Raw genomic sequence first — 14,997 nt, 5'->3', positions numbered from 1 at the left:
TCTCTAGTTAACTTTATGAGACCAACCAGTACTATGCAGGGTGTGGAAAGTATTCCTGTCACTCTAATATCGAAGATGGCAGAGAATAATTTAATATGGGAGAATTTTAATATGGGATGAGTGGCACAAGGAAGGTAATGGGTTATTAAACTTTTTTAAACATCTCAAAGGTTATACAATCCTCATTTTTAGGAGCTTTTTGATATTAAATATTTTCCTGGCTATGACAGTAGTAAGCATAAACATTTTTAGCAGTTTTAAATTTACATTTAAATTTTAAGGGGGGGAGGAATTCTGTGTAAGAAAGAGATCAGAAATTACCCATCATGCCAGGATTACTCCTCACCTAAGAAGACTGAGAGGAGGCAATTGGAATTCTTGGCAGTCTTAAATTTCGGTGTGCATTACCAGAATGGATTTAACAGCAACATTTAAAACTCGAGACAGCACTTAATTCACAAAAAATGAAATAATTAATTAAAAGAGAGTGAATATCTAGAATCTGGATTATATATTTCAGTAGAAATGGTATCACCAAAACTGCCTATACCAAGTTGAAGCATAGATTTATGGTAAGTAGTATTAATTTGTGTTGGTATTGGTTGGATCATTCAGTTAACTCCTACTTTGTTGCTTTAGCAAGAAGGTTTTAATCTTTCATATGTCAGGCATCTTTTATTACTTTTTGAATGTTGTGTGCATTTGCATTTCTTTCAGTTTATAAGTAGATTGTACGTGCAGCAGCCAAACTTGCATGAAACCTAAACACATATTACTCCATATTTTTGTTTTAAGGTTTGACATAATGTGCAACAAATGCCTTTTTTATCCTAGTTTTTGTTGTACTACAAACTTTTCTTTTATGTAAGAGAATCTCACATACAATACAGAACACATTAACGTCAGAAATAAAGCATCTATGTACCAGGTTACTTTAAGTGCCTTTTATTTGAGAACTGAAACACTCAGTGCTTGTTAAAGTAACATGTATGTATACGTGCATGTCAAACTGCAGGTGTAAGCTGTACAGGATGATTCCCCTCCTCCCCTAACTAGTACTAACAAACATGTATTACTCTGAATTAGTGTTCCACTGTGACTCTCTTATTTTGCTAGAAACATGGGCATTCAGTAGATAGTATCTCTTGCCTCTCCCAGTTTTGTGACAAAATATAAATGGCAAACAATTATAATAATATAATTTGTTGAAGGAATAGCACAAGAGAGACTAACACAAGCCAGTTCCTCACAAATATGTCCTGGTAATTTGTTTTTATCTAGTTTCAAGCTGTACAAGCAAACTGAGTGTTACTGGGTCTTTACTGGGGTTGGGGCTGTCACAGCCAGGTCACTGTATGAGTATCCTGCAGACCTGCTCATGTTTGCATGTGTGAAGTTTTCCATTGCTTGCACAAGCAAGGTGGGCCAGCTGTAGAGCATTTACCCTGGTCATGGCTGGCTGCTGACATCTAAAATCGAGGCAAAGTGCAGGCAGATGAAAGTGAAGTCTAATGATGTGTCTAGTTAGTTTTTTCCATGTCAACTTTGCTCAGTGAAAGCAGGCAGAGCAGATGGACAGCCAGTAAGGCAAGCTTGAGAGGAACTACAACCCTAAGTTTGATTATATGAAGACTCTGGAAGCTTTACTTGTAGGCCTGGCTTTTACTTGGAAGAAATGGTCTTTAAGGAATTGACTGGTGAGAGCAAGCCCAGTTCCTACCATCATTATTCTGGCTTTACATGAAAATAACTACTGGAGTTGTACCAAACTAAAACTGATGTGAAGAGCAGGTTGAATGGGACTTCTAGTGGAAGGTGTCTCTGCCCATGGTAAGAGGGCTTGGAACTAGATGATCTTTAAGGTCCCTTCCAACCTAAACCATTCTATGATTCTATGTTGATTCTATATATAATCTTACATTTTTGTATATGGTAAAAATCCAGTTGCTCATACTCACTGTATTCTACCTTAACGATTATGAAGAAACCTCAGTAGAGCAGCTTCTGTTTGCATCTGGAGTAAGAGATGTGTAATATGGCATTTTAGTACCAGTATCAGCCTGTGTTGGTGTATTGGTTTTCCTCTTTTTAATTTCATTTTCTCTTCTGCTTCACTACTGTGTGTGTGTTTTGTGAGGAACAGAATGGAAAGGAGTCCTCTGACGGTGCCTGCTGTTGGACTGGGTCACCCCAGTGGTACAGTTGTTACTGCAAAGAGAAGTCTGTCTGCCTGCTTACTGTCTTTCAGAGAAATTTGTGTTTCTTTGGGTTTGTTTTTAAAGACTCCTTTGGATTATTTACCTGACTTATGTTTTCCTGTGTTGCCACAGCCTCTGATTACAGAGAAGATGGATGTTAATGGCCTTAGCACGAGCAAGATGGGAATGGGGGGTGTACTTGCTGGCAGTGATGTACGTCTGCGACTGTCTTGTGTCTTAGACCAAGGGGAAAGAGTGCTTTTGTCTTTTGGGGAGGGAGAGTTCTGCTTGCTTAGCATTTGCTTCCTTGCTGACTATTGACCAGTTGCTTGATCTTAGTTACTCCTTGTAAAACTGATGTTTGGTGGTTGCAAAACCAATGGAGCTTTAGAGCATTCTTCAGTGTGTTGTGCGCTATGCTTTAAATTGGTCTATTCCATAGGTTAAGAAATACTTGCTCAGTTTTCTGAGGGTTCTTACACCACTTCTTACACCAGTAAGCACTAAATAAAAAAGCCCAAACAAACCTAAACCCTAAAAAAACAATAAAACAAACCCATAAAACAAAGTAAACCCAGAGAAAGCTGCTCATTGAATGCCCATGCTCATAAGCAGCGATGCAAAGTGCCTCAAAAGTCTTTGCAGGAACTATATGCATAGGTCATTTTGTTTATATACATTAGATGGAAAGCCAAAGTTTGGAAAAGTCAGCTTTGTAAATCAGAGCAGTTGAGGTGAGGATGTGTTTGCATGTAAGTGCAGGGATGAGTTGGCGTGATGTGACATATGAGAGAACAGCATCTCTCTTTGCTGGCAAACGTTTGTCTGTGGCAACTTGGTGCCAGAGAGCACTTGCCCCAGCATCGAAGCTCAGTCTGCACCCTGCAGCAAAGGAGAAGCACATTAGCTGGGCTGAGCGGATAAATCAGCCGCTGGCAATTTACAAATGAATGCCACGTTCTCCTCAGCCATACGGAATCCAGCGGATCCGGCGGTGTCTGGAGGGCCTGTGTCACCAGAAGTAGGCCAGTTTGTGCGTTGTCCTTCGCTGGCAAACGGCCAGGCTTTGTGTGCTCCAGACACCAGATGGGAAGCAATTATGAGTGTGACAAGCGGGTCATCTGGCAGACACTCTGTGGACCTGCTGCTGCATAATTTTTGGCGGGAAGAGGAGAGCTTTTTCTTCTCCTCTCCTCCTCCCCCCCCTTTTTTTCCCCTCTTTTAGTGAACTTGCAGTGACTGGGTATGGAGCATCCTGTGTTTGCCGAGTTTATACACCCTTTGTGCCCTTGCTGGTGCTTACCAGAGTGCAAGTGTTTTTTCCTTGGCCAGCAGTAAGCAATGGTTACACTTGTGTTTGTACTTCATGTAGTTGGCAAATACTGGCCCGCAGTGCTGACACCATGGATGCTGTGACGACTTGGCAAAGCCAGGCTGGGGAGGGACGACTGCAGCTCTGAAGAGGAGAAAGAGAGAGCATGGAAACTCCTCCAGCACAGACCTGGTTATCCAATAGGGATCCCAAGGGAGAAAGACTTCTCGTATCTGTGTAGGGCCAGGTGGAGGGGTGGACCTTTTGGCAGCTGGGGCCAAGATGGGATCTTGTCAGTTTGTCCTTTGACCAAAGTCACTGGCCTGTGAAAGGGGAGTTTTGCGAGCCTGGACAAATCAGCTTAGCTGGCTCCAGCTGAGTGTGACAATGCAGCCCCTCAACAGAGCCTGTTGCTAATTGCACTGGGCAAATGTTTAAAATGTATTACATCTTCCATTGCTTTTGTCCAGCCCGCCGGGGGAAAAGTGGCAAATGTGGCCTGGGTCACCTGAGGTCACACTTTTGGGGCACAGCAAAAGTCCAAGAGGCACCGGCGCTCCACCGGCACTGACACTGGAGAGGGGAGCCAGGGCTGGCTGTGGTGCAGGGCTGGATGGCAGCTGATCCTTCTCCCTCTGTGGCACCTCATTCCATCCCGCAGCAGGGGCTCCGTATCAAACATGGATATAAATACACGGCAGGGAGAATTTCTCCATATCTGAGGTATTCCCAGTTCATGCATGTAGTGAATGGCCCTCAGAAACATGTCTGTCTGTCAATAGCTGCAGAATTTGAATCCACCTCCGGAAATCATGTTCAAAAGAGTTTTTAGGTCCAGGTGTTCAGCTCACAACAGGCACTGTCAGTAGTTTTGCGCCTAATCTTTCCTGCTGGTAAAGGTTTGTCCAGAATTCATCGGGATCTGTGTTTATAGCCTGGTCTGGCCCTGCATGGATTAGCATCACATTCCTTGCCCTTGTTGTGTTTTTCTCATTTCCAGCTTTAAATGAGCAGGTAACAGCAAGGTAAGAAGAGAAAAATGCTGCCTTGAAGGGAATTAGTTGCAAGAGCAATTTCAGGGGAGGGGCACCTCAGCCTCTGATCCTGTTCAGCTTCCCACTTCCCACAGTTGGGTGCCTGGCTCTGCCACAAGGGTGGCAAAAGCACCCCCCTTCCAGCCCATGTTGTTACCCCATGGCAGCTCAGCTCTGTGGAGGGAAAGGCAGCAGCAGGTTGCTGTCAGCAGTCCTGGTTCCTTCCAACCCAAACCACTCTGTGATTCTACCTCCTGAGAACTATTGCTAGAGACTGCTCGCATTCACAGCAAAGGCATGGTCTGCAAAGGTGCTTGGAGCCCGCCCTGCTTAAACAGTCCAAAGTGCAGATAAACATGTTGGGAAAATTCACCGTGAGTGTGCAAGGTCTGACTGTGGCAGGAAGGAGAAGAAGATGCTTCAGTTAAAATCTCTGGAGCTGAGTGAGCAGGACCAGTGGCACACCCAAGTGCTAGCATCTCTGTGTGGCACCAAGCCCCGATACCAGCAGGACTCCCAGTTCAGGAGAGATGTCATGAGGTTTGAAGCTGAAAACACATACGCAGACCCCTAAAGTACAGGTGGTGACTGAACCAATGCACTTGACATTGTACCCTCTTCTTTCACTTAGACTTTTTTGCTTTCCCAGGTTGGGAGCTCGGAGGGATCATGTGGGAGATATGGGGGTTTTGCCTAATGACTACGGATGGAATATTTTCGGTCAGTGCTTGCTGCAAGTTTTTGTTCTGCAGTGTGTGATGGCAGGGTAGAAGGGATCACGTTGCAGCATGTGGATTATGGACCACGGTTTTCCTTCTGTGAATAATCCTAGAACAAAAAATCTTTCTGAGTCTTTACTGAACCTGAATAAAGCTGTCATCTATTGATTTACTTAATCAATATGACAGCTGTAAAGCAGATTGAACATAGATCTTGGGGGAAAATGACCTTCAGCCACCTCAAAAGCTCTACTCTACAGCACTGATTTTCATTTGGCAGGTTAGTTGCCAGGCTTCTTCCCTGCTCAGGATGCCTTGCTATGCTCTCATACCCAGTAGTAGTGAGGCAGTGATGCTAAAAGCTCTGCTTGGGTTTGACACAAGTGAGAAAGGAGGGTTTCAGCTCAGAAAGGCCAGTGAGGGTTTGAAATGAACTGAGGAACTGAGGGGCATGGGCACGGTCCCAGGTCTGCACTGCCTGGCCCGGCCCAATGGTGCTCAGGGACATGAGCCGGCAGTGTCTGCTTGCAGACCAGAAGGCCAATCATAACTTGGGCTGCATCCAAAGGAGCGTGACCAGCAGGTCAAGAGAGGTGAGCCCTGCCTCTCTGCTCTGCTCTGGTGAGACCCCACCTGCAGTGCTGCGTCCAGCTGTGGGGTCCTCAGTACAGGAAAGACATGGACCTGTTGGAGAGGGTCCAGAGGAGGGACACAGACACAGTCAGATGGCTGGAGCATCTCTTTTACAAGGAAAGGCTGAGAGAGTTGGGCTTGTTCAGCCTGGAGAAGAGAAGGGTCTGGGGAGACCTTATAGCAGCCTTCCAGTGCCTAAAGAGGGCTGTAAGAAAGATGGGGAGAGACTTTTTAGCAGGGCCTGTTGCAGTAGGACGAAAGGTGATGGTTTTAAACTGAAAGAGGGGAGATTCAGGCTGGACGTGACAAAGAAAGTTTTTACAATGCGGGTCGTAAAATCCTGGCACAGGCTTCCCAGAGAGGTGGTGGATGTGCCATCCCTGGAGGCATTCAGGGTCAGGCTGGATGTGGTTCTGGGCAACCTGGTCTAGTGGAAGATGTCCCTGCTCACTGCAGCGGGTTGGACCAGTTGAAGGTCCCTTCCAACCCAAACTGTTCTATGAGTCTGTGTAGGGGCACTGGCAGACGTTGCCCTGAGTCTCTGCAGGAGGAAACTGGAAAATGTTTAGTTTTCACTTTTTGAGTGGTTTAAATCCACAGCGGACGCCTTAACACCACTGGAAGGTGTAAAAGCATTTGGGGGGAAGGAGAATGTTTTCCTCATCATGCCTCGCCATGTGAAACAGCGTTTCCTGTGGGGAGTTTGCATATCTGGCCATGCACCAAGAGCCAGCTGTGGTTTGTGTCACCTAAATATAACGCAGCCGGAGCCTCAGAGCCGGCTGTTTGCATGGGTGCAGGCACAGGGGCTTTTTTTGTGTGCTTTCCCTCCCATGCAGTGGTACAGGAGTGACCCCAGTGTTGCACTTGCCACGGGTCACCGTGCACAGTCGGTGGTGGTGGTGAGGGGCACCCTCAGCTGGGTGCAGAGTGAGGTGGCACAGCTATCCTGTTGGGATGCTTATGAAACCATAGCCTATCTCCACATAACTCCATTTCCAACGTACAAGAGAAGTGCTTTTGTTTCCTGATGTGTGGCATCTCCTAGGTCCCCGTGTCAGCGCTGGTTATCAAGAAGCAGTAGAATTGCATAACAGCTCAGTGCATTTGCCCTGATAAGATGGACTTTATGCTGTTTCCCTGTGATACATAAAAGGAAAGAAAGCTGTTTCTTTTGCAGCAGGTGATGGTGATTTGGTGCTAGGGAGACCACCAAACTTGGTGCTCCAGGGAGACCCTGCTGGCCTGTTGGTCCTGGCTTTTGGGAGCTGGTGTCAAGCTGCAGGGGAAAAAGTGTTTGTCAGTGGCTGGTTTTGTACAACACATACCCTCTACATGGCAAGTGTGAGACAAGGAGGTTTCCTTGACCGTGTGAAGTGCTTCTCATCAGTGCTGCCTGTGTCTGTCTATAAGGCAGTTGTGTTGTCCTGTGTTGCAGAGGGCTCTTGCAGGGTTCATGCACATGCTACTTTCTCTTTGTAATATTCTGCTTAAACTTACAGCCTTCCAGCTGGGAGCATAACTGGATGCAATGGAGATGACTTGTGAGCTCTCCTTCTGTTGTGGGTTGAGTGGGTTTTGCTGTGGACGTGATGATTTCTAGGGACAAAAGTGACTGCTGTAACTGACTGACCTGACTCTTGCATCGAACTGGCTCCATAACCCCATTTATCTCCAACTTCACTCCACATGTCTGTTAAATAGTTTATTCTGGTGCATCAAAAGGAGATTGAAGGGCAGCAGGTTTGGCTCTTTCGTGTTTGTCAGATCCAGGAGGAAGGAATCATTCAAGCTGCTTTGAGTTTCCATCTCTGCTGCTCACCCTGGCTGAGTTCATTGCATGTGTGCTTCCAGCCCAGCAGTGATCACATGCAGCAAGAGGTTATCTTGACTGCTGGGAGCTGAAGCTGAGGTGATGGTCTGCAGAGAGACCCTTGGTGTGTCCAGCTGCTGTGGCTGCCATGCAAATTGGGCCAGATCCTGTTCTGCATGCTTGCACCAACAAATGCATGAACACTGCACGTACATGTCCTCCCTGGCATGAGGAGGCACATGGGGCTGGCTGCAGTACGGCAGGGAATGCTGTAGGCTGAAGAAGGCAGCTGGAGCTGAGCCCTCACGTTCCTCAGCGTCCCCGGCAAGGCACTGCATGCCTGGTTCCCATTCTTTGCTCACAGGGAAGACTGACACGGGATGAAACAGATGCTGGAGTGATGGCAACCAGACTGTAGCTGTTTGCACATGTGGGGTGACTGCTTTGTCACACCAGGGAGTTTGTCTCATTTCTTTAAGTGGCAAAGGTGACGGAAGAAAGGGCATCACCTGAGGCACCACGTATCTGCTTTCCACTTGGAGACCTGATGTCCAGTGAGGGCCCTGTGCCTGGCTGCAAAAGGAACAGCTACTTTAGTAGATGCCTGGTGGAAGCACACTGAAATGGGTGCAATGGTCACAAAATAAAAAAGGTTTTCCTCCCAGGCCGGGGGATAGCATCCTGTATCATAGAGTCATAGAATAGTTAGGGTTGGAAAGGACCTTAAGATCATCAAGTTCCAACCCCCCTGCCATGGGCAGGGACACCTCACACTAAACCATGGCACCCAAGGCTCTGTCCAACCTGGTCTTGAACACCGCCAAGGATGGAGCATTCACAACCTCCCTGGGCAACCCATTCCAGTGCCTCACCACCCTCACAGTAAAGAATTTCTTCCTTAGATCCAATCTAAACTTCCCCTGTTTGAGTTTGAACCCGTTATCCCTTGTCCTGTCACTACAGTCCCTGATGAAGAGTCCCTCCCCAGCATCCTTGTAGCCCCCCTTCAGATACTGGAAGGCTGCTATGAGGTCTCCACGCAGCCTTCTCTTCTCCAGGCTGAACAGCCCCAACTTTCTCAGCCTGTCTTCATACGGGAGGTGCTCCAGTCCCCTGATCATCCTCGTGGCCCTCCTCTGGACTTGTTCCAACAGTTCCATGTTCTTTCTGTGTTGAGGACCCCAGAACTGCACACAATACTCCAAGTGAGGTCTCACGAGAGCAGAGGGGCAGGATCACCTCCTTTGACCTGCTGGTCACGCTCCTTTTGATGCAGCCCAGGATACGGTTGGCTTTCTGGGCTGCAAGCGCACACTGAAGCCGGCTCATGTTCATTTTCTCATCGACCAACACCCCCAAGTCCTTCTCCACAGGGCTGCTCTGAATCTCTTCTCTGCCCAACCTGTAGCTGTGCCTGGGATTGCTCCGACCCAGGTGTAGGACCTTGCACTTGGCATGGTTAAACTTCATAAGGTTGGCATCAGCCCCACCTCACAAGCGTGTCGAGGTCCCTCTGGATGCCATCCCTTCCCTCCAGTGTATCAACCGAACCACACAGCTTGGTGTCATCGGCATCGCGTCCTTGCCTATTTCACTGTGGCTTTGCATAGATCTTTGCCTTTGCTCTGTGTGGCTGGCGCACTGCAGCACAGGAGTCTGGTGTGGTGGCGGCCGTTTTTTTCTGTGTCCATGAAGGAAAATTATTGGAGGCTTATTTCCTGTTCTTTTTTTCCTCTAGAATATTTCTCTCTTCTGCTAAAGGAATAATCCACCTCAAGCATGTTCTTGCCCGCTAAGTAGCTCGATATCTTTATTTATAATGTAAATTATATAAAAAAAAATTAGCCAAGTTTGGAGTTTTATATGTTACCTTCAAGATTAGAAGAACAGACATTGCAAGACTCTGAGTATTGATGAACCCCATATATAAGTGTTCATTATAGATAAATCTTTATCCAACTTGCTTTAATCTGGTTGAAAAAACTGCTTGCATCCAAATTTACAGGGATAAATGACAGATACCCAGATTACCCCAGATACCAGATTATGAGAGTTCTGGGATAGAGCTATAAGGGAGTTATAAGGCTGCAGTTTTCATGGGAAAGATTAATGTCTTTATGAGGAAAAAAGATCACTTTCAGGACTTTCTGTGCAGTCTGACAGTTAAATACAGTCTTGCTATGCTTGTCACTGCGTTCCCGGGATAAAGTACCCTGTAACTTCTGAAGGTTTAGCTTGTTACTCAAACCACAGCTTTGACAAGCTGTTGCTTCCTGAACCCCACCTTTGCTGCTTTTCCTGGCACCATGTGAAGCAGACAAAGCCTTGGCAGAGGGGCTGATTTCTCAGCATCAGCTCTTGGCACAGCTGCACTGTGGGCTTGCTTCACCCAAAAGTGCCTCGTCAGACTCTGGGGGAGAAGGACCATGCATGCTGCGGGGCTCTTTGCATGTCTCTTCTGCTCTATGGTCCAGCGCACACCTCCCCCCCCCAAAGAAAGGCAGGGCAACAGATCGTGTGCTGCCCCTGGCTATTTCACTGCTATGCAAAACGTGACGGTGCAGTAGGAGAACGTTGGTCTAAAATAAAGGAGAGCAAGATGCTGTGCAGGTGAACCTGCAGGGCGGGAGGTCTGATGGGGTGGAACACCCCACTGGGACTGGAGGCTGTGGGCAAGTGTCAGTGCTGATGTGCCTTTCGTCAGCTGTGTGGCCTCTGGCTGCTCCATCGGGCTTGTGAATAAGGCTGTTAAATACAGTGCCTGTTTCTGTCGTGACTCCAGCCTGGTGGCTGAGGAGAGGGACAACATTCACATGTGCTTCCATTTCATCCTGAATTCTACCCATTTGAGTTCAGCTGCTCGGTTTTTCTGAGCCTTCGCTCAGAATGTTCAGAATATTCAGAATATTCTGAGCCTTCGTTGAATATTCAACTCTCTTTTTTCCTTCTAAACAATTCAGGATTTATTTTACTGATCTTTGTGCCAGTTCATTTAAATAATAGTCCTGCCACTTAAAAAAATCAAGGTTTTCAATACCATGTAGGGTTGAGCTGCTCACCTATGGTGTTAATGCTGAGATTTTCAAAATCTCGTAAGATATTTATGTCCATTTGACATCTGCATTGTTTGTAGAGTGTGCACTGGACTTTCTGAGAAGAGGCTTCATCTGAGAAGTCTGAGTTGTTTCAGTTTTGTTTGTGTGTGCAAGTCCTGATATTGCAACTTTTTGGGCAGGGAAACTCAAGATGTGAAATTATTCTGCAGATGCCAATGGTTGTGCTAAAAATACTTACTCCGAAAAGTGTATGGTATTCCCCCAGACATTGACGTGTCCTTGATCAGCTATTCTGGCAAACCTGTTTGCTGCAGGATCTGTAAAGTGAGTGCAAAAGGGGAAAAAAGGCGAGCAAAGCGTATCTGAGATTTCTTTGTTCATGCATCGGTAGGAATTACTTTACATAGTAGCCTAGCTTTAAATCACTACAGTTTATTTAAATAAAGTGGTATGCAAAGTAATGATGGATATTTTAGTGAGTAGCTCTATCGCAAAGATGTTTTTGAAATGGTGAGAAGAAATTGGAACCCCTTTTTTGGAAATGAAATATACAAATTACTGTACGTGTGATGGGCTGTCATCATACAGCGCTTTGCAGTCAGGTCAGTGCCCCAGTTAGTCTTCAGTTCCGGAGAACGCGAAGTTATGAAATGGCATTAAATAAGTCTGAAAAGTGCATGTTCTCACAGATGTTATCAAGTATGACAACACCCATGTGCCAGGCAGTGCCAGAGGCGATGCGTTCAGCTGTACAGTTAACAACTTTTCTGTCTTTGATGGAAAATGGTACATTCACTAATTTTGTTAATCACCATTTCACATTTTTCTGACGGTGCATTGCAGTCAATCCAACATTGCTTTCTGTACAGTTTCACCTGGAAAACATATTGAGCATCCACATCCTCCTCCGTACTCATGCTGGTATATTTAACGCGTGACTAAATGCTGGGTATTCGCAGAGGAGTGCCCAGCATTGGCCAGGCGGTTACCCCACCTCCTGGGAAAAATCTGTGCCAAGCCCTGTGGTGGAGACACTCACTGCGACGGCACTCCCTGTTTGCTCATGTTAAACGTAGACACTGTCTGCAATGGCAGGACCAGAAACATAGCACCATTCCACAGGAGCTGCACGGGGTACAGGCAGTGCAGCGAGGACAAGTCATTCTTAGCAGACAGGCATTCCAAGGGCCGGGTTGGTGAAGGATGCCAACACCAGACGTTTTCTTCACTTGCGTCTTAAAGTCTTTACCCGTGCATTCCTGAGCCAGTTCCCCTAGTCTGGGCTCCTGCGTCACCCATCTCGGCTTGGGCTGTCATTCAGCATAGGATCTCCAAAGACGGTGTTGTGTTGGAGATAAGTGACTTTGTTGCCAACTAGTGGGTCTGAAGATGGGAAGTGCTTTGTTTTATTCTCTGCTAGGGCCTTGACTACCCCCTCTGTCTTGGTTCTCTTATTTGATGGGAGGGAGGTGACATTGCTTATCTCCCAGGGCCAGAGGGAGACTAAATGTTGTGCCCACTTGAAGTCTTGTGTGTAGATGTGTATCTGATGTCTAACTGCTTGGCAGTACCAGGCCTTTTCTCTGAGTATCTGATAACAATCATTCTACCACCCATAAAATATTGAAGCCACACACAAACACACATTTCCAGGCTTTTCTGTGGGAGCAAAATTTGGTTTCTTTGCCATAAGGTGTTTATATTCTTCAGTACCATAAACCTGCCCTTTAATTTCCGCTAAATGCTTCCCAAAAGCTTTTAAATCGCCAAGACCCATATGTTACCACATGCTACTTGTTTCTTTTATTTATTTATTTATTTATTTTTTATGAATAGGACATTTTATTCAAATCAATAAAACAAGTATCTACTACAGTACAAGAAACCTCCACAGCAGTTCCTGGAATACAGAGAAATTAAATATGCTTCTTGTAAATCTCTCCTCTTGTAGATCCAAAGTATAAATTAAATAAATAAGAAAACGATAAATACACATTTCAAGATACAGCAATTATTAGGTAGAAACATGCATCATCTCCTCTTTGCCTTCATCCTCATACTGCTTAAAACTAGTAATTAACAAATGAAATACTACGATACAGCTTTCTGAACCGACAAAACTCTTGCTGCCCTGGACTGTGTGTTGGGTGCTCTATAGGTCACATTAGCTGTAAGGGCACGTAGCACAAATGCTCACTTTCTTAATTAACCCCAATTCATCAAGTAGACTTTTCCCAGTGTCTGCCTGTCTTGTTTATTTTTCATTTGTTTAGGGAATGAGACCAAAAAAACGAACTGGAAATTACTATTCTCCCTACTCCCCGTGTGCATGCATTGCTGTGCATGGAAGTAGTCCCACTGAATTTACTGGGTTTATCGATACGCGTAAAAATGGCATAAGCCTAAAGGCCAAGGCTTCTGGCAGGATTTATTTGGGCCAGGGAGGGGGTGTTGTGTGGTTGGTGATATTTATAATAGACATTTCTGGAAAGTCTTGGCCACGGCTCCAGCTTGGTTCAGTCATGGAGGACCTGACGGTGGCAAGGCCACAGTGTCTGTACTATTACCCAGGTTGGGTATAGTACAACCTTTAAATCAGGCTCTGATTCTAAGGTGGGGTATACCCTTGGGTGAAAACTGCTCTGGTGATGTTCAGGTGTGCAGCCTTCAGCAGGAGTCAGCACTGCTCTTGCACGCTGACATGGCCAATGCAGGGTCACCATTGCCTCTTCTCCTTGCCTTGCCAGCAGCTGGGGGCTTTCAGCATGTGGGTAATGAGGAGCTGTGTTCTTTCCCAGAAGGATGAAAGAAAAGCAGGAGAGCAAATCATCCCTTTGTCAGGCTGCTGCGCCAGAGAAGGATTTCTGCCTTTGGTAAGAAGGAGGGGAGAGATTGTGAATTCTAGCTGCAAGCCTGTCCTCTGTGAGCTGTTTGAGCACTTCTGAGGGAGAAGACTGCAACTGTGTGGGTAGTGAGGCACTGGCACAGGCTGTCCAGAGAAGCTGTGTCTGCCGCATCCCTGGCAGTGTTCAAGGCCGGGTTGGACGGGGCTTGGAGCAACCTGGTCTAGTGGAAGGTGTCCCTGCCCATGGCAGGGGGTTGGAACTGGATGAGCTTTAGGGTCCCTTCCAAACCATTTTACTATGCTGGCTGCAGGCAAAAAAGTTTCAGATGGGAGCTTCGTTCCTGTGCTTCTGTCATAGAGTAAGACTTTTTCATTTTTCACTAATGCTTTGGTGTACTGGCAGTTAGATTACAGAAGACCATCATTATTGTGAGCAACAGGAGAAATGCCTCCTTCAATTTTATATTTAAAGTTCTGTATTTAGGCAAGCCACAGCCTTCTTTAATAATGAGAGGAGTACTCAGGTGAGGCAAGTACTGTTCATGACTGATAAAATATTGCCCGTAATGACAGTGAAATCTTTCCTGTAAAACTTTTTTTGTTGTGAGAGAAAGTCCCAATGGGCCATGGCCAGCAACTTCTAAATTGAAAAAAAGAAGTTGAGACAGTTTTTAGAGCAAATTCCATGAATTTCATCTATCCATCAGCACAGCTCTTCTATATGCAAATATCTCACTTTCAGTCACCTAGTTGCGCCATTTGCATATTTTCTTTCCTCCTAGTATGTTGTGCACTTGGTGAAAAATCCTGCACCACATAGATAGAGAGTAAGTTTCTGACTACCACTTGACATGTAAGCAGGTTCTGTGGAAGAAAGTATCTCTTTGAGGTTATCTAGCTGCTTATAGTTTGATCTGTCAGGACACTTTGAAACACCAATCACTTGTCACATAGGAAAGTTTGGTAAATGTGTGTTTGCAAACTTGCTGCATTTTGACCCTTTCTTTTACAATTTTTGCATCTTTTACTCCTGTCTTGAGACATCAACACTGTAGAAAAAAGAAATACGTTTAGTGTATGTCATTCAACCAAGCATATCATAAGATGTGGGGTTTATCTCATGATATGAGAGGGGGAAGAGGACAAGAAGTGCTACACAGTGAGCAGACTGGGGTATTCAACAGCACACTGTAATCGATCTGTTGCCTTGCAGGAATACGCAAACCTGTTGGTAGGCTTTTCCTGTTGCAAGTCCAAGCTGATTCAGATGGGACATGTAAAATGGTAAATGGGCCACGAGAAGTTTCAGCGTCGTTGAGTCAAGATGTAAATCTAGTGGGATATTTGTGATTTTAGTATATTGCAACAAAGAAAGGCCAGTGAGTTG

The sequence above is a fragment of the Psittacula echo genome (assembly GCF_963264785.1).
Source record: "Psittacula echo genome assembly, chromosome: 2".
Taxonomy (NCBI): domain Eukaryota; kingdom Metazoa; phylum Chordata; class Aves; order Psittaciformes; family Psittacidae; genus Psittacula; species Psittacula echo.
The sequence above is the reverse complement of the archived record's forward strand: the minus strand, read 5'-3'. Positions refer to the sequence as shown.